Genomic DNA, 20,470 nt, shown 5'->3' on the forward strand with positions numbered 1-20,470 from the left:
CTCTCCCCTGGTCAATTCAACTTGGAGACAATCAGTGGGATCCCTTAATCCACTTAATATATCATTAAGGCTACAGGGACCAGACACACCCTTTAGGTAGATTTATTATATTAAAGCCCCCTGCCCGATCTTATCTCATTATCCACAGTCTGAGTCCAGATAATATCCGCCGGCACAGAGCTCTTCCCAATGTCTGCCCAGCAAACAGCCTCTGGCACAGTGAGCACCACAACCTTATAAAGAAACCCCTGTTATTAAAATAATGGTATGGTCCATTGGGTATGTGCCACTCTGCAGTAGGGGCAGGAAAGTGACTTTATCCAATCACATGGGTGGCCCTTGGCTCCAGTATACAGAGTGGTAGTGGTGACACCCTCTAACCCAGGACGATTGAGGCCAGGATTGTCCAGCTGTCACACACTGAGCAACCAGGTTGTCCAATCTGTTACTATTCAACTATTTGGAGGCCATCATCATTAGTTGGTTTAATCAAACTCATGGTCATTAAGGATTTAGGTGTAAGGTGGGGCTGGGTATCATTAGCAACCTCATTGTCCAGCCTTAAATGTGATTTGGATTAGAACAATTCCGTCATCCAGTGGTCAGCGGGCCTCTCCACAGGAGCTTGCACTCTAGCGTTAAAGCTATTTTTATCTTCAGGATAACATGGGATAAAAGTCACATAAAGTATGAGGCGTGAACAGGAAACAGAAGTTCCTACATGATGTCACATATAGTAACTGTGTAACAGTAAAGGTGGAGAATGTATTGTGATTGGCCAAAATTTCTTTCCTATATTATATCTCATCCACAGTCATGTGTTAACCTCAACCTGGGATACTGGTCTGGGATGGGAGTGTAGCACTAGGTAGATGCTTAATGTGTAGGGACGGAGACAAAGGGAAAGTGTTGGAAGGGTTACTGCCTGCTCTGCTCTCATTTCCCTACAGAAATAGGGATAGATAGCACTAGATAGGTACCTAATATATAGAGACAAGAGGAAAGTGTTGGAAGTGTTACTGACTGCTCTCATTTCCCTACAGAAATAGGGATTGGTAGCACTAACTAAAAGGCCCCCATGCACAGGCCGATAAAAACTACCGACAGACCAAGTCGGCAGCTTATTGGCCTGTGTGTAGAGCCCCCCTGACAGGTTTTCCCGATCGATATCTGGCTAAAAATCCAGTCGGATCGCAGCCACATCTTTCCGTTGATGCGGTCCAACGATCCGACCGTCCGTTTGGCCTCCATTCTGATCCAATTGTTGGGTCCTAGGGCCCAATGATCAGTTCAGTCCGATATCACCCACTTCAATGTGGGTCGGGGAGAAATCTGCTCGTTTGACGACATCGGCATATGAGCGGATCTCCCTGTGTGTCACCCCCTGTTCTGCCTCTGTATATAACATTCTTCACTGTCACCCCCTGTTCTGCCTCTGTATATAACATTCTTCACTGTCACCCCCTGTTCTGCCTCTGTATATAACATTCTTCACTGTCACCCCCTGTTCTGCCTCTGTATATAACATTCCTTCACTGTCACCCCCTGTTCTACTTCTGTATATAACATTCCTTAACTGTCACCCCCTGTTCTGCCTCTGTATATAACATTCTTCACTGTCACCCCCTGTTCTGCCTCTGTATATAACATTCCTTAACTGTCACCCCCTGTTCTGCCTCTGAATATAACATTCCTTCACTGTCACCCCCTGTTCTGCACTGTATATAACATTCTTCACTGTCACCCCCTGTTCTGCCTCTCTATATAACATTCCTTCACTGTCACCCCCTGTTCTGCCTCTGTATATAACATTCCTTCACTGTCACCCCCTGTTCTGCCTCTGTATATAACATTCCTTCACTGTCACCCCCTGTTCACTTACCTCCGTAAATTTGGCAGCGACGACTTCGCTCACATCACAACACTTCGCCAGCCGTAGATTCGCCAGGACAGCGCTAATTCTCGTCCAGTTGCGTCCAGGGCACCGAACTCTGGCAAAATTGCGCTAGCGTTGGCTAATTTAAATACGGTGGGAAGTTAAAGTTGAATGGCCGTATATGTTGCAGCAAATACATTACTTAACACAAGCCCAGGGAAACCTTAATAAAATAAAATAAAGTTGTTATATTGCCCTACACATGTGCTCAGTGTATAATTTATGTGCCATATGGTAGGCAATGTATGGGGGAGCCCGGGTACCCCAAAAAAAATTTACGGACTTTTGTAGCCTATCACCCTGAAAAAACTAAAAGACGCCAGTGTTTTTTGGGACTTTCAACTAAAGATTGAAGAAGCCCTATACATTCCATTGCACTTCTCCTGGTCTGAGCTGGCGAAGGCAAGTCTGGCGGGACTGATAACGTTCAGCAAAATCCGCATCTCAGTGAATTTGCGAAATAACGCTCTTTCGCCAGAGCGAAACTTCGCCTGGCGTAAGAGTGCGAAGTATCGCTAGAGTCTATTGCCTTCACTGGCGAAGTAACGCCAGCGCCTGTTAGTAAATCGGCGGAGGTAACAAAATGACGTCACTCTGGCGAATTTTCGCTAACGTTAGTCACTTCGCCCTTTACTAAATTTCCACCATAGAATCTGTTACAATAGGGAAATGTATTGAGACTGAGCCAACCCAGAAACCCAACTCATTTATGTTACATTAGTCTCAAATGAACGGCTGTAAATTCAGTTTCGCTCACATCTCATTGTCTCCCCCAGTCTCCGGCAGCCGCACATTGTCTCCTAATGGATCACTTCAAGGAACATTTAAGCCCTAATTAGGTAAAGAATGAGCACCAGCCGCTTCTAATGGGACTCTCTGGGCCTTTGTTATCACTTTATTATTCCCTGATGGAAACAAGTCTGCAAATAAAAGAAAAATAGATTTAGGCTGGAATCCCCCAGTGCTCTAGTCCCTAAATGTCATCACTAGAAAGGGCAGACGCTGACAATATTATCACACAATAACCTTTCTCTCACTTCCTCTTCCCTTTCCTGGTTTTGATCGGTCCATGGCTGAGAAATTGGTGAGCTGTATGGAAATGCACCGCTATCTTTTCTATATTGTTATAATACAAAAATGTCAGTCAATAAAAGGTATATCACATTCCCATAATAAGAAGGAAATTCCCAATACTATAACCATAATATAAATCAATGATTTGAGTAGTTTCTGCTGAGTGGGAAGGGCAGGGGTTTCTCTTGAGAGGCCCCTAGTTACTGATCATAACCCAAACTACTAAATGACCAAAAGTATGGGGACCCCTGCCTGTCCAACATCTCATTCCCAATCCTATGGGGTAAATATGAAATTGCCCCTCCCTTTGCTGCTATAACTGCCCTGGTGCTTCTGGGAAGGTTCCCACTAGATGTTGGAACATTGTTGCTAGGATTGCTTCCATTAAGCCACAAGAACCTTAGTGAGGTTGGTCACTGATGTTGAGGATCAGGCTCACAGTCAGGGTTCCATCCCCAACTGAGTTGCCCCTTTTTTTGGTGCTATAACTGCCCTGGTGCTTCTGGGAATGTTTCCACTAGATGTTGTAACATTTTTGCTGGGAGTTGTTACTGGGAGTTGCCTCCATTCAGCCACAAAAGCATTAGTGATGTTGAGGATCAGGCTCACATATGGGGGTCCAATTCATCCCACAGTGGTTCAATTGGGTTGAGGTCAGGGCTCTGTGCAGTCAGGTTCTTCTACATAATAGAGGCTTCTGGGAAGGTTCCCACTAGATGTTGGAACATTGTTGCTGGGAGTTGCTTCCATTCAGCCACAAGAGCATTAGTGAGGTTGGGCACTGATGTTGGGGATCAGTCTCACCGTCGGGGTTCCATCCCACAGGGGTTCAGTTGGGTTGCCCCTCCTTTTGGTGCTATAACTGCCGCTGTTAGGGTTGCCTCCTATATATTTTATCTTTTTCTTTTCCTATTAATAATATTGGGATCAGCCATCATTTTTACCGGCCAGGTGGCAACCCTGGCCCCAGTGCTTCAAGGAAGATTCCCACTAGATGTTGGAACATTGTTGCTGGGAGTTGCTTGCATTCAGCCACAAGAGCATTAGTGATGTTGGGCACTGATTTTGGGGATCGGGCTCACAGTTGGGGGTCCAATTCATCCCACAGGGGTTCCGTTGGGTTGCCCCTCCTTTTGGTGCTATAACTGCCCCGGTGCTTCTGGGAAGGTTCCCACTAGATGTTGGAACATTGTTGCTGGGAGTTGCTTCCATTCAGCCACAAGAGCATTAGTGAGGTTGGGCACTGATGTTGGGGATCAGACTCACAGGGTTCCAATCCATCCCACAGGGGTTCAGTTGGGTTGATGGCTCTGTGCAGTCAGGTTCTTCCCATTCTGTAGGGACCTGGCTCTGTGCATGGTGGGTATTATTGTGCTGGAACAATAAAGCCCCCCTCAAGCTGTTCCACAAAGTTGGAAGCTCGGAATAGTCAGGGATATCATTGTACCCTGTAGTGTTAAGGTTTCACTGGAACCAAAGGCCCAAACCATAGAATCAGCCCCAGTCCATTATTCCTTCACCACCAAGTTTACTGTTGGTTATTTCATGGGAGAGGGATGGGTGCAGCCTGAGGGTGCCTCCTTATGTTTCAGGAAAAAAACACATTGCTTTTTAATAGGAAAAAAGCTTTCCGTGCTCTCGTAGAGATAACGTGTTGAGGCAGTTTGGGGAGGGGCAGCAGCACAGAGTACTATTATTGTAGATTTGTCAGTGTTCAAAGCATGTTGTCAACTTACATGGAAATCAGTTTCTGAACTGCTGTGTGTACAAAGGAAGATAGTAGCAGACTTTTTCTGCACTGTGTGTAACCCACCTAGAGGGTCCTCACATGAGATCCTATGAGAGAGCAGATGGGGGTCATGTCTGAATCATAAGGCCCCCCCTTACATTTGCCCTGTTTTGCTGCCCCTTGTGGTGGGTTAAGTAAGTCAGACTGATCCTTATTACTTTGACCCCCAAGCCTACTCTAGGCTTGCTATGTGCCTTCTTCTGATCACAACCTGATGCAAATAATTCCTCCAGCAGAGTTAGTTTATTACGAGGCTTTGGGATTAAGTTGAGAGTCATTGGATTCTGGGAAGACCCTCCTTATTGACCTCATTAGCATTGAAAAGCATTGGAATCCCAAGCCTCAGTTCCTGGAAGCCTACAAGAGCCGGTAGAGTGGTACAGGAAGTCTCTGTTTGCTGTAGGAATGTATCTGGAATGAACTGGAGGTAAAGGTTGGTCATAGGAAGCTAAACTGAGTCACTGGGGTCCAAAAACAAAAAACGATGGTGTAATAGGGTCAATATTACAGGATAAACTAGTTTTGCCTGTGACTCACCATTGGATGCGGGAGTAACCCCCAGCCTGTCATCATAACTCCAAAGATGTCATCAACAACAGTGGCAAATTTAAGGGGCTGTTCCTGCTGAATTGTGCTTAGTACAGGGGAATACCTATGCTGCCATAGTTTTATGGGATCTTTCTGTACAGGCTATGAGCAAATTTAGGGCACTGTTCCTGCTGAATTGTGCTTAGTACAGAGGAATACCTATACTGCCAATCCTTTTATGGGATCTCTCTGTACAGACTATAGCAGGGAAATAATGTCTACGCCGCAGGGATCCCCAACCTTTATAACCAGTGAGCACCATTCAGAAGTAAAAGGAGTTGGGGAGCAGCACTAGCAAGAAAAAATATCCTGGGTGTCAAATAAAGGGCTGTGGTTGGCCATTTAGTAGCCCCTATGTGGATTGCCAACCTACATTGAGGCTCTGTTTGGCAGTGCATATGGTTTTTATACAACCAAAACATGCCTCCAAGCCTTGAATTCAAAAATAAGCCCCTGCGTTGAGGCCACTGGGAGCAACATCCAAGGGGTTGGAGAGCAACATGTTGCTCATGAGCTACTGGTTGGGGATCACAATATACAGAGAAGGAATGTTCTGGGCACACAATAAGATATACCCTCATACAGTTCTGTCTAAGGGAATCAATATGGCACCTCCCTCCTCCATATGTATAAATACAAATATACAGAGAAGGAATGTTCTGGGTACACAATAAGCTATACCCTTATATAAAGAAATGTACAGCATATGTATATGGAAACACACCCTTGCCCAGAGAACAAATCACCTTTCTATGCTTTGAGTTAAATCCTGTGTTCATGTTTGATTCTTGTGTTATTGGCCGGCTATCCATGCGTGGCCCCTGTCAGTATCATTCAAAGGCGACCTCTGATCCCTGGTGTTGGGCGGCAGTGAGACTAAGAGCCGGGCAGGGACATCAAAGGCTCCTTATGAGCAGAGATCAGAGAATGAAAGGCTTGAGTGTAAGTCTAAGTGACATGTATAGAGGCTTTTCCCTTTAATAATCCCCTATGATGTACAGGGACAGGGGATCTGCTGGCGCCTTTCATCAGGGTAACATGGATCTTGGATTTATGGGTGTTAATCTCTCGCTGACACTGTGCCATTCTGCTGTAACATGCCAACATACTGATACTGTATCTTCATAATATCATTTTCCACTATTTCTGCTTTTATTAAAGAATCTGCTAAATATCCATTACTGAACATTATTGTGTTATTATTGTGTATATATAGGCACATTTTATATAAAAGAAAGGGACTGGTGCATTTAAACACTGAGAAGAAAATTAGTGGCTTGAATGCCCACTAAGGAGGCAGTTTGGAGAGTCCACTCTATAGTGCCTATAAAGCACTCACCCTAAATCTCACCAATTCTTTTGGGACCCGTTAGTAAGGGAAGAAGCCTTGCACCTTAAGGTGTCACTGATTCATTCCCTTGTAGCGAGAATCAAAAGTGAAAGAGAAGAAGGCTGTTCCTGCTTAACCTGCTTTCACTGGCACATGGAATTCAAATGCCGCCCGCAGGGCATGGAAACTGACCCACAAACATTGTATGTGATTTGACTTGTGGATTTCATGTGGATGCAGTTCCTTTCTTTAATATAAAATCACCATTGTCTTTATCCAGATCCCTTGTACCTATAAGTGAGACTCACAGAACCTGTTCCTCTGGGTGGGATTAGCGGGTGCTGCAGAGGCAGATTTGGGTGGCAGGTCACAGTCTGTTTGGGTAAAGGGAAGGTCTCCCTATAATAAATGTATAAAGAATCCAGATGTGATATTGGACATGAAAAATAGTTTTGTGCAAGGCCCCTGGCATACAGGCCTCATTCTCCACCAACTGAGATGGGCATAAACATGGCTGTGCGGATTGGAGTGAATGCTTTCTGCCTAAAATCGACTTGTCATTTATACAGGGCCACATTTAGGTGCTTCTCCTCCATAGGAAGAAAATGCAAGCAGGGGATATGCCCCATGTGCCACAATAGCCTTGCACTAGGAGGTCAGGAACAGCAGGAAACGTGGAGGACTGATAGGGCAGCAACCTCCCCCATTTAAAAGCAGGAGCATATAATCCACATCCTGCATGGCTTTTTAGCATTTCATTTAGATGCAGGGTGGCATGGGAATCAGTGCAGGCTGCAACGGGCAGCAACATTTATTTCCAATATGTTACATGCAAATATATGTTTGTGTGTGTATATATATATAGTATATTATAAATGTAGAGCTTCAACATTTGTCCTATGACAAATATCACCACCCTCTTAAATAATGCTGATCACCAGTAACCCCCTAGGCTAAAATTGCATGGCCCTTCCCCCCACTCACATGCACCCCCCCTCAGTATCTTTGACACTTCTTGCAATAAAGTGTAAAAGCAGCATGTTAGTAGCACAGACAGCTGTCACTATGTGTCTTCTCTATGGGAAATCTGTTCAACACCTGCTTATTTATTCCAATGTATCGGCCTGTGATGGCACCAAACAGAACCAACTGCCAACTCAGTGCAGAACTATAACAGGGTGACTATTACCCCAATGTTTCTATATATCTGTAACCTTGTTATGAGCTAAGGGGGCCCAGCCTGAAGGCCAATTACGGGGAGATTTGGGGTGAGTGTTTATTTGTGCCCTAGGTACCCCTGGAAATATAGCAGGGTGACTGTTACCCCAATGTTTCTATATATCTGTAACCTTGTTATGAGCTAAGGGGGCCCAGCCTGAAGGCCAGTTAGGGGGAGATTTGGGAGTGAGTGTTTATTTGTGCCCTGGGTACCCCTGGAACTATAGCAGGGTGACTGTTACCCCAATGTTTCTATATATCTGTAACCTTGTTATGAGCTAAGGGGGCCCAGCCTGAAGGCCAGTTAGGGGGAGATTTGGGATGAGTGTTTATTTGTGCCCTGGGTACCCCTGGAACTATAGCAGGGTGACTGTTACCCCAATGTTTCTATATATCTGTAACCTTGTTATGAGCTAAGGAGGCCCAGCCTGAAGGCCAGTTAGGGGAGATTTGGGGTGAGTGTTTATTTGTGCCCTGGGTACCCCTGGAACTATAGCAGGGTGACTGTTACACCCAATGTTTCTATATATCTGTAACCTTGTTTTAAGGGGGCTGGGGCTCCGGTATCACTATTAAAACTGTATAATTTCTCAGGCTTTTGCTGATGCTCCAGGGAGGGTAGAACAGAAGTGACATTTAGAAGGAACATAAAACACTCTGATAAATCTCCCTGTCAGCCTAATACAATCAGCTCAGGGCTGTGGCCCTCCCTATTTCCGTTGGCCCCTCATATATTACCTGGATTTTTGTTAGACATTTTCGGCTGCTTTGTTTCTGCTCCTGAGTTTCCTCTCTGATCCCTGCAGTTGGCTGATAAGCATCCAGTCGCTGCTGGACAGGGTAATGTGGGACCTTGCTGCCTTCCCAATGAATATTTAAAAGCATAACATGTCATTTATAATCCTGTGCAATGTCCAACAAGGGTAAGGGAACCTGAGAATGAAGAAGCTGAGAATGAATTTTCCTATCCACGTGATATATTTCATAACAATAGCAATATACGTTTTCATGCTTAGAGTAAATATATATATATATATATATAATACACAAAAGCCATGAATATCCTGCAAATTATATCTTTATAAACTTTGAGTTCTGATGTCATCAGTTATAAACGGTGAGTTCTGATGTAATTTCTGTCATATGCCTCACTGAAACTTGTGTATTATAATAAATAAAGTACCCCCAGTTGCAAAATATGAGGATATTATAAGTCAACTCGGAGTTCCATGAACTGTATATTAACATTTGCCCTTCGGCCTCATGCTTTTATATGGTCATGAAACTCCTCTGTAACTTATAATATCCTTATACTTTACAAGAGGAGGTACTTTATTCACTATATAATCCAGAAAAGCCATGAATATCCTGTAAATTCTATCTTTATAAATGGCTCTTAGTGATGTCATCAAATATAACCAGAGCTTAGTGATGTCATTTTTGTCACATGACTCACTAAAACTGTGTATTATAATTAATAAAGTACCCCTTCTTGGAAAATATTAGGATATTAGAAGTAAAATGGTCATGGAACTCCTCAGTGACATAATTTACTCTTTTACTTTGCCTTTCCATATGTTCTTTCTCGGATTCTTCAGATCCCAAAAATAATTTAAATTTTTTTTAAAGGAAATTTTGGGAAATGATAAAGAATTCCGCAGTGATGTCATCTTCCCCATTGTGCCCAAGGAAATGTTTTCTGTTTGTGACGCTTGCAGCCGTTGCCATGGAAACCTGCTGAACTCGTATGATTTGTATTGTGGCATCATTATGACAACTACAGACAGGGCCTTGGGGGGCTTTAGTGCAAATTGCAGACATGTGGGGCTGAATGACAAAGTAGACGACTTTCACGATGGATGTGGATTAATATATATATATATATATATATATATATATTTGCTGAAGAAAGCGACACTCACAGGAAGTTTTTGATGCAAAATAACAGTGTATTTATTCCACTCAACGTTTCGATCCCCCACAGGGATCTTCGTCAGGAGATTACAAACAGCCAGAGCCTGTATATATATATGCACATATACAGGCCCACCATTAGAAATCACTGGGCCCCGTACAACCACATTTCGGGGCCCCCTGGGCCCCTCCAACCCTGGCACCCAAGCCCCGCCCAGACTCCGCCCACTTCACATCACAGTTAAAAGACCACACAGACATCAGCGCTAAAAAAGTAACCCCCCCACACACACAAGTTATAAAAAGCTATTGATGGTCAGGGCCCCCTTATAAGTTTTAAAAAAATAACACTGGCGCCAGGGCCCCCCATAAAAGTTTTTTTTTAAAAGCATTGGTGCCAGGGCCCACCTTATCAAGTTAAAAAAATTGGGGCCCCAAAAAATTTTTTTTAAATAAACATTGGTGGCAGGGGCCTATAGAATATTAAAATAATACATTGGTGGCCAGGGGATTAAAAAAAAAAAACACATATTGGTATTCAGTAGAATTGAACTCATGGCTTCAGGACTTCAACTTCGCCTCCTTTCGTCTTTTCGCCGCTTCAGGAGTTCGGCTGTTCGGCTTTTCGGCACTTCCACATATTTGGCTGTTCGGCTGGCCGCAGGCTTCAGCACTCACAAGGGGAGCCCGGCTCTTTCAAAACTGCAGCACTGCCGGACCTCCCTTCATGCCTGGGCCCGGCACACTTGTCCCCCTTGTCCCCCCCTGATGGCGGCCCTGTATATATATATATATCATACAGTGAATATCCCACAGTTGTTCTTATACCCTTGATCATATGGGGAGAATGGCCAATACCCTGATATTTTCCCTTATCTGAGCTCATTTCATGAGCAAATTGGGGTCCTTCAAGGGGGGTTCATATTTATCTGGGCATTTTTAAGACCTTATTTTAGAGTGAGCTCTATGGGGCTCAGGGTGCGTCTCTGTGCCAATCACAAAAGGGAACAGATAAAATAACTGGGAGAGGCAGAAAACAGTTAAGCACCCTCCTCCTTAATGATAGGGCTGCACTGGGGCAGCTGCATGGGAGTGGGTGAGTGCAATCAGCATATGTGGCATTATTCTGCTGAGGGTATATCATCTTATCGGGGTACAGTGGTGTAACTATAGAGAAAGCAGACCCCGCGGTCAGCGTTTGCAAAGGCGCGGGGGGGGCTCAGAGGTTTGGAAGTCAGGAGGGGGCCCCTGGGGACTCTATGAGGGCCCTTGGTGTCGTAGCCCCGGTGGGCCCCCAATGCTCTAGTCCGACCCTGCCCGGGGTCAGCTTGCTCTATAGTATTAAAATCCCCCCTCCCCGGCGCATCAAACCACTTCCACTTCTGATCCGATTGTTGGCCCAGGTCCCCGACGCTATGTGGCCCACCCATTGGATGTGGAGAAGCCCAAAGATCATTTTTAGAATTTACATTCCCAGCCCCCCCCCTGTTCCCCTCTGCTAATAAGTGGGAGGAAGGGGCCACTTCACAGCCTGGTGCTAGAGTTGGAAAATTAAAACAGGACGGTGGTACATTTCAGATGTTAGTTGGGAATTGCGGGATTTTCCCATCAGCAAAACTCCAGTGACAGCCCTGACAGGCACAAGTTTGGGGGGGAGACATAGACAATTAATTAATGAGGGGAAATCACACAAGGACGGGAGCAGTAGACCCTCCCCCAAGGGACCAAATCCATGAGAAAGTGTCAGCTGAGACAACTGTTTCCCAAGCACCAAGTGTCACCTACCTGGCACTTACATGGTTAAGTCAGTTATTCTGCTGAAAGTGTCAGCTGAGACACCTGTTTGCCAAGCACCAAGTGTCACCTGCCTGGCACTTACATGGTTAAGTCAGTTATTCTGCTGATAGTCACTCCTAAATTCTTGCAAAGGAAAGCTGCTTTTAGTGCAAACTACGTGCTAAATCCAAACATACGGTCAGCACACGAAACATTCCTTTTAAGGGTGGTCTATTGACCCCTGGGTGCAAATATTTACAGGCTGCGTAGCTTTGTGATTCCTCCCCCCATATCGTTTATCAAGGGGGAGAAATATTTACCCCCCCAGCTGTGTTTACAGAAGAGTGTTATTACTCGAACCTTCTACTAACTACCAGCAACCAATCAGCAGGCAGCATTTACTGCCCTGTGTCAGTATCATCAAACTGCCCCCTAGTAGGGCTCTTACAGGGAACAAAGTGGGATACATGATCAGCGCTCATCTGTAAGACCCTTAGGCTGCCCATTGACTGCTCAGGTTGATATACAAGTTAGTTCTCCATTGGAAGATCCAAGCTCAGATGCCAAAGCTTTGTAATCAACTCAACTCCACATTATAAGGCAGTTAGTGATATCACAATGAAGGGTCTTGACAGGGCAGCTGGAAACTCACCAAGCGATAGGGTTGGACAGTTTAATAGAACAGCCTGACCTCCAGTTCACGTGGCAGCCACCCTATCCCCAACCAGGAGGTGACAACAACAGCACAGGAATCAGAACCTCTGGGAGGTCATTCACATTGGCAGAGAAACATGGCACTAACTGATTAAAAACGACATGTTGCAACTGCTGTGTACCTCCGTGGTGTTTACTTGCTTCATATTGTGACCCACAGCCTCCTATGAGTCTGGACACACACAGACAGCTGATCTATCCCTCTGTGAGTGCAGCTGCAAAAGTTGTTCGGGGGGGGGGCAAGGAAGTGACCCGGCAGCTGAATTTGCAAGAGGGTGTCAAAGTGTCACCTGATCATGTGTCTGTCCATGGGTGGCCATTGCTCGTGCTGGAAGCATCTCCCCCGTGATTAGAAGAGCTCAGCCTGCTTTGGAAGCCAACGTTCACAGCAGGATAAGGGGCGCCAACTGATTTCTGGGGTTATTGATGCACCCAGGTGCGCCTGAGACTATAACTAGTCAGTTGTAAGAAAAAAATTAAATCCCTATATTGCAAATATACTTTTTTTTAAGAATCCCTGAACTTTGTAGTAAGCCTTTACTTCAGATTCCAGTCCTGTAGAGCTTACAATCTACTGAGATGGCCATTGGGGATACCTAGTATATTCCTTGACAAGTCTGTGTGTGAATTGTTTGGCCTCTCCTGTGAGTCTGAATAGAGATCAACACTGATGGCAGAAGATAGAGATCTTGGTCTGCTTTTATTGGTCTTCATTCCAGTAGGAACCAGGGCCATCATCTGGGGGGTACAGTTTGCACCATTTCTAGGGCCCTTCAAATTATTATTTTGTCTGATACACGGGAACCCTTAAATGTTAAACTTGTGCTGGTCCCCTGAGGATGAAGGGAACTTAACATTACCAAGAGGATCCAGCCACTGCCATATGACTGTTGAGTCTAGGACCTTGTCTAATTAGATCAAAAAATGTTGGTCTGTTTTGGAAAGGCCAATTGAGGAGGTTCCTTGGTTTGTGCCTCATGCAGCCCTCTGCTACATGGAGCTAGAATTAGAGGGGCATTTTAACTTAAAATGAATGTTCAAAGGCACCCATTGTGACATCAGGACATCAGACTAAAAATCTCCTTCTAGTCTAATCCTCCTCCACTACATAAATATAACTACAATATAATATTCTGTGCGGCATTCTATTGTGATATCTAAATCCATGCAGATCCCTCAGCATGACTGTGGCTCTGCACCGGGTGCAAACTTCGGCTTTGCTATCAAGGAACCATGAAGAGTCCGGGAAAAAACTGGAATTTCAGGTTAAACTAGTTTTTTACTTACCGGAGGGGGCCTGGGCTTCGTCACACCATTTTAATGTCTTTTGTTTACTCTACAAAGACTTCTCTTCCCAAACCCAAGCAAAGGTGACTTAGAAAGAGGCTTATGGGGATTCCCAAGCCCTGTGGCTACATCAGATCTATTATTACCGAGGAGTGGTTGCTAATGAGCAAAGGCTTCTGTGTAACAAGGTAGATGCCTACAGACAGTTCTCTCCCATGAGGCACGTGTAACCCAAAGGGTGAATTGAGTGATTTGGCCTCTTGCCCAGGGGAAGATTTAATTATACAGGACATAAAGGGGAAGTTGAGTTCTGTCTCCTACCACCTCCGCACCTCTGGGGTATCAGCAACCTGTAATACACAATGGGACTGACTTACCAACACTTGGTACACTTGGAACTATTATAGCAGAGTGACTGTTACCCAATGTTTCTATATATCTGTAACCTTGTTATGAGCTAAGGGGGTCCAGCCTGAAGGCCAGTTATGGGGAGATTTGGGTGGGAGGTTATTTGTGCCCTGGGTACCCCTGGAACTATAGCAGGGTGACTGTTACCCCAATGTTTCTATATATCTGTAACCTTGTTATGAGCTAAGGGGGCTCAGCCTAAAGCCAATTAGGGAGAGAATTGGGGTGAGTGCTTATTTTTGCCCTGGGTACCCCTGGAACTATAGCAGGGTGACTGTTACCCCAATGTTTAATAGAATTTATAGAAGTTATATAATAAAGGACAGCCTCTATTTCCATCGAATGCTGATCATCTGGCTGGTTGTGTATTAGTGATGGGCTGGCCTGATACCCTCAGGACCTTTGGGTCAGCAGGTTTAGGCCAACCTTTGCTTTTAGACCAAGCTTTGCTGCCCAGTGTCCCTAATACACGCAACCAGTGAGCCGGCACCTAAAGCAACTAAAGGGAGGAGAGGACAAGATTGTCTGTATAGAACAGGGACCCCCAACCTTTTGAACCCGTGAGCAACATTCAGAAGTAAAAAGAGTTGGGGAGCAACACTAACATGAAAAATGTTCTTGGGGTGCCAAATAAGTGCTGCGATTGGCCATTTTGAAGCCCCATGTGAATTGTCAACCTACATTGAGGTTCTGTTCGGCATTACACCTTTTATACAACTAAAACTTGAATCCAAGCCAGGAATTTAAAAAATAAGCAGCTGCTATGAGGCCACTGGGAGCAACATCCAAGGGGTTGGAGAGCAACATGTTACTCACGAGCTACTGGTTGGGGATCACTGGTCTAGAATCTGTTGCTAAAGAAGGGCAATAGGGCATTGGATCCTGGTGGGTTTCTATTATCAACACAACTTCATCCAGTTTAAAATGAAGCCTTTGCTGATTATTATTAATTATTATTAGTATTATTAGTATTATTATGTGGATAATGAGACTAGCATTGGCCCCAGGCATGTCACTGTTTGATGAAACATCTCATGATAAGACAATGAACATTTCCATGGTTGTCTGGACGTCTGACCATTAATACTCAGACAGAGAGGCCTCATTCCAGCAGGTGTGAATGTCCCATTGTGTGTAACAATCATCATTACAGACTCATACAAAGAGCCTCCTTTGCCCTTGATCAATTCTAGTAATACCCAGGCAGGTCCCTAATCATTGTTAGTGGATGTGTATTTCTCTCCTGCACCGGGGGCTAATTCTCATTAATCCCTCTGCATCTCAATGGATTGGGGGTACTTCCACCTTCTCACTGACATCCCCCACCTGTTCCTCTCCTTACAGGAGCCTATGATTAAGTGCCTCTTGTGGCACGAAACGCATAAGGCTATTTATGTATAATGTATGTGGATCCAATTAATGAAACATGTTTTTATTTCAACAAAGCTGCTTATGACGTGATAATCGGGTGGTTCAGAATTGTGCCAGTCTGTATCTGTGTTTTGTCCTGGTTTTGGCTCCCTGAGATGAAGGTTTGAGGCTTGGCCACCTGGAACCACCATATTAAAGGGTAAGTAGTCAATTTACACTGCCACATAAGTTAGTTTCTTATCAAATGCAGATATGTACCTTACAGGTACACAGTGTTTAAAGGAAAACAAAAACCAACCATATGTTTAATAAACACTACTCCATGTGTTCTAATTTGGGACCCAAGTAATGCTGTGATATGGGGGGCAGATTAAAAACCCTCTCTGCTCTATCCTAAATTCAACTAGGTCTTGAGCAAGCCATACTTAAGATGGCCATAGACGCAAAGATCCGATCGTACGAATCAACGTACGATCGGACTTTCCCATCTCCCGACCCTCCACTAACCATTCAGATCAAAGTCTTTACCATTCCGATCAAATAAGAACAGATCACCCAATGTTCTGCCCCTGACAGCAATCGTACGATACTTATGTCTGACAACACTGGTGACAGTCTCCATCTGAAAATCGTACGATCGGCAATACACGCAGAGATATTATCGGCAGAAGACAGAAATTTTCTAACCTGTCCGATCGACCAAACGACCGATCTCCGACGGACAAAAAATGTCGGGACTCTCCACACATGGTCCGAAAATCGTACGAATCCACGATTCGGACGATCGGATCGTTGCGTCTATGGCCAGCTATAGAAAGATCTTGTTTGGTGAGGTCGCCAAATGAGTGGATCCCTTCCCGATATGACCACCTTGGACCCTGGGGCCCTACCATCGGATGACAAAGAGCACAATATGGGAGGTCGCATCATGATCAACATCGGGCTGACTTTTGGCCAGAAATCGATCAGGGAAGTCCATCGGAGGGGCCCATACACTGCCCAATAAGTATGGGTGACCTTTAGGGTACATATCTATTGGTGTTTACCAAGGGCACAATTATATGTGATCTGCTGCATGGCCAGCGCCACTGTGTCCATGGGGGTGGGAAGAATTATTCTTAATATTGAGAATGAACCATCTGCTGCATGGGCAATACATGTTAGGTCCCCATTGGAATCATGCAACCAATAAACCATGTGCAAAAGTCCCTGCGCCCTTGACTTTCTATTGCATTAGTCTGGCCTTTTGTTTATTTCGTCTTGTTGCAGCAGGTGGTTCCATTGTCTGTGTGTGTGTAACAAGCCAATCATCAATACAGACCCCCTTGTCCTTGATCCATTCAATTACAGGGCCATACAAAGACCCCCTCACCCTTGACTCATTACAGACTCATACAAAGAGCCCCTTTGCCCTTGATCAATTCTAGTGATAACCCAGGCAGGTCCCTAATCATTGTTAGTGGATGTGTATTTCACTTGTGCACCGGGGGGGGGCTAATTCTCATTAATCCTTCAGCATTTAAATGGACGGGGGGGGGGGGTTCTGCAGGAACACAAGGTTTGAAGCCAAGTTATAAAAATCAAGTATTGGGGAATCAGACTGACCATGGCAAGACTAGTTCCAGAGCACTACATTAACCACAGACATGCCAAAAGATCACTGAGGACAATTGTTTTATCACATTGTATGAACCCCAGCCATATCAGTGGCACCCCTGCAGTAAATGTATGAGAAGTACATTAACCCCACACATGCCGGTAAGATCACTGCAGAAAATGAATGGCCACTATAACATCCACCGTCTGAGATCCAAGGGCCTAAGGTGACTGCAGCTCCTGCGAACTTTCATGATGATGATATGCTCTGGAATGTTCTTAAAGGGATACTGTCATGGGAAAACATTTTTTTTCCCCAAAACGCATCAGTTAATAGTGCTGCTCCAGCAGAATTCTGCACTGAAATCCATTTTTCAAAAGAGCAAACAGATTTTGTTATGTTCAATTTTGTAAACTGACATGGGGCTAGACCTATTGTCAGTTTCCCAGCTGCCCCCAGTCATGTGACTTGTGCTCTGATAAACTTCTTTACTGCTGTACTGCAAGTTGGAGTGATATCACCCCCTCTCTCGCCTAACAACAGAACAATGGGAATGTAACCAGATAGCAGCTCCCTAACACAAGATAACAGCTCCCTGGAAGATCTAAATACAACACTCAATAGGAAAGTCCCACTGAGACTGATTCCATTACATTAAGTAGGAGAAATAACATCCTGCCAGAAAGTAATTCCATCCTAAAGTGCAGGCACATGATTGGGGGCAGCTGGGAAACTGACAACATGTCTAGGCCCATGTCAGATTTCAAAATTAAATATAACAACATCTGTTTGCTCTTTTGAAAAATGGATTTCAGTGCAGAATTCTGCTGGAGCAGCACTATTACCTGATGTGTTTTGAAAAAAACAAGTTTTCCAATGGCAGTATCACTTTAAGGTATTTTATTCCTTAGCAGCTCAGCCTGAATATAATACATACACAGTATATGGAGATCATTAAAGCTCCCTGTGCCAGATAACCTGTCCATACAAGTGACTAGGCATTTAAACTAATAAAAGAAAGGTAATCCTACATTTCCGGGGGAATATTATCCCTTCCAGCCCACGGGTTAGTAGCCCCGTAGCATGAGCAGTTGCTTCCAGTGGAGAGACAGTCACACAAGAGAGCGTCAGGTCAACACTTATATCCCCCCTATGAAGGTGGCAGCAGGTGTGTAGGGGGGAGTAGAGTTACTGTTGTTCTTTTTTGGTGCCCCCTTAGCACAGCTGCTGCCCCCGTGTCACTATCTGAAAAACACTCAATCAAAGGGAACAATCTGAGCCCCCTTGAGTCCCTCCAGTGTCCAGTTGCCAGGGCTGTTTTTCCAGCTGGGAAATTGGGACCCCCCTCCAACCACATTATTGATGTCCATCCTGCCACCAGGACCATCTTTAGTAGAGACCTTGGGATTAATGGGCCTCTGCTCTTAAGAGCTTACAATCAAGTCTTGCCCTGCGACCTACTGTCTCCATCTTTTTGTTCTGCCTAATATTCCTGCCTATAACAGCCATCCTGTGGGAACCTGGGTGGTCACCTCTATTTGGAGCCCCAAGAAACAACTCTCAAGAAACCACTCCCAGAATCCTTAGCAACCTTCAGCTTATTTAATGTTAACCCAATCAATTTTGGCTGGTTTTTCAACCAACGTATATGATCTCAGGCATCGACCAATCAGCACGCGGCTCTCTATGCGTCAATGGTTTTAACAGGCCTATTGGGATATTCGGATAAATAAGTAAATGATTACCTTTTACAGCCCTTTTTTGACTGCCATTCAGTGGTGTAACTAGATACCGGGCCCCACGACAAATTAGGGTCCCCAACATATTCAGGCGTTGTCCTTTTTTACCAATATATTTGGAAATTGCCTCATTGCTTCATGGGGCCCCCTGCAGCCAGAGGGTCTGCTACCTCTGTAGTTACACCCCCTGCTGCCATTGTCTCTCGCAGTTACGTCACCTGGTGATATTGTGGCACCCTTAAATGGGATGGGCTAGAGGAAGACAAATGGCCTTCCATATTGATATCTGACCGACCAAATCTGATTGGCTGCTCACGTATTAATAAAAAGCAGCCAATGCTTGTGTGTGTGTTTGTTGTAACTGTCAGGCACAGAGGATCCCTTTGGGTCAGGTAATCATAGGTTTTGCCTGGTGCAGGTATAGACGTGGGTTTTTGGGTTGGGCCAACCCAATTAGACCCACTGAGGTCTCTACTTTGCTCCGTAATCTCCCCACATTGTGGCACTGGAAAAGTTGTCAGACTAAAAGTTTTATATCTGAACCTAATCATAATTAAAGCAATTAACCCCCCTCCCCAATCCGTCTCATTATCAGACTCATTGAATACAAATGGGCACACTTACTGGGCAGAAGGGGACACAATGACAATTAGGCCCGTGTACAAAACAAATCAGGCTTCCAACAAATGAGCGCAGGCTTCACTTTAAAGGCCAAACATTGAAAAGGATAGGGAAGTGTAGGGGTTTCAGGATGACGAGTTTAGCGAGCGGTTCTGTATGTTAATGAATGAATCTGCCCTAATTAGTGCAATATGGGATCAGCTCGTCAAGCAGTAAATCAGTCTGTGGAATTAGAGGTACTGGCGAATCTGACGCCTCCGAGTAAATAAACACCTTTAATAGGGTGCACTGTGGAGTAGCAGCACCTGTGTGTACCAAGCTGTTAGCAGAGCCCTAGCAAACATGGACTTAGGGTGCCATATTGCCCCCCTCTTCACTTCTGGGAGCTGCTGTCTATATGATTGATTGGCAGCCTTCTGTATAAATAGCAGAGAGAGACAACTGGGAGACCATTTATGACTCGAATGGGTGAAGTTCCTTTGACCTTTGGCTTTGTAACGAGTGCACGTGCACTGTGGGTTCTGGCTAATCACTTAGGAATGAGGACAGAGTTGAAGTCCCAGCACCATTAATCAGAGAGGTCCTGGCCTCTGAATTGCAATTGCCAGATTAGGTGTCTTTGGCACTTAAAAATATCCCCAAGTGCATCGGATACAGAGCCTTTAAATTTCATTTGCAGTGCAGAAACCAGTGCAGGCTGCAACGTTACAATGAATAGCGAAGTGGCCATGTGGATTAAAGGAGAAATAAACCTGGAAAAAAAATGTATGAATGCCCCCTCCAACCTTTCTGGCACTGGCACAACAGCCCTGAATTTGGTGGATACGTAATGATCGTTTTTCTTCTATTTTTTTTTAAAGGGGAACTACATTGTCTCTTTTGCCTGTAATTTGCCTGTAATTTTAAGCAGCTTTCCAATATACATTCACAATATCAGCCACTGTATTCAGGCTGAAGGGGGGGGGACCCTTCCCCCAGTCCAACAATAGAACATTCAATTAACATACTTGCACTAATGGAATCTGCACATGATTCAAACTTATTCAAACTTATAAAGGGGAACTTAACCAGAACAGAGAATTAAGCTAGAGATGCTGACATTTCTGCA

The sequence above is a fragment of the Xenopus laevis genome, chromosome 4S (genome assembly GCF_017654675.1).
Source record: "Xenopus laevis strain J_2021 chromosome 4S, Xenopus_laevis_v10.1, whole genome shotgun sequence".
In the NCBI taxonomy this organism is placed as follows: Eukaryota; Metazoa; Chordata; class Amphibia; order Anura; family Pipidae; genus Xenopus; species Xenopus laevis.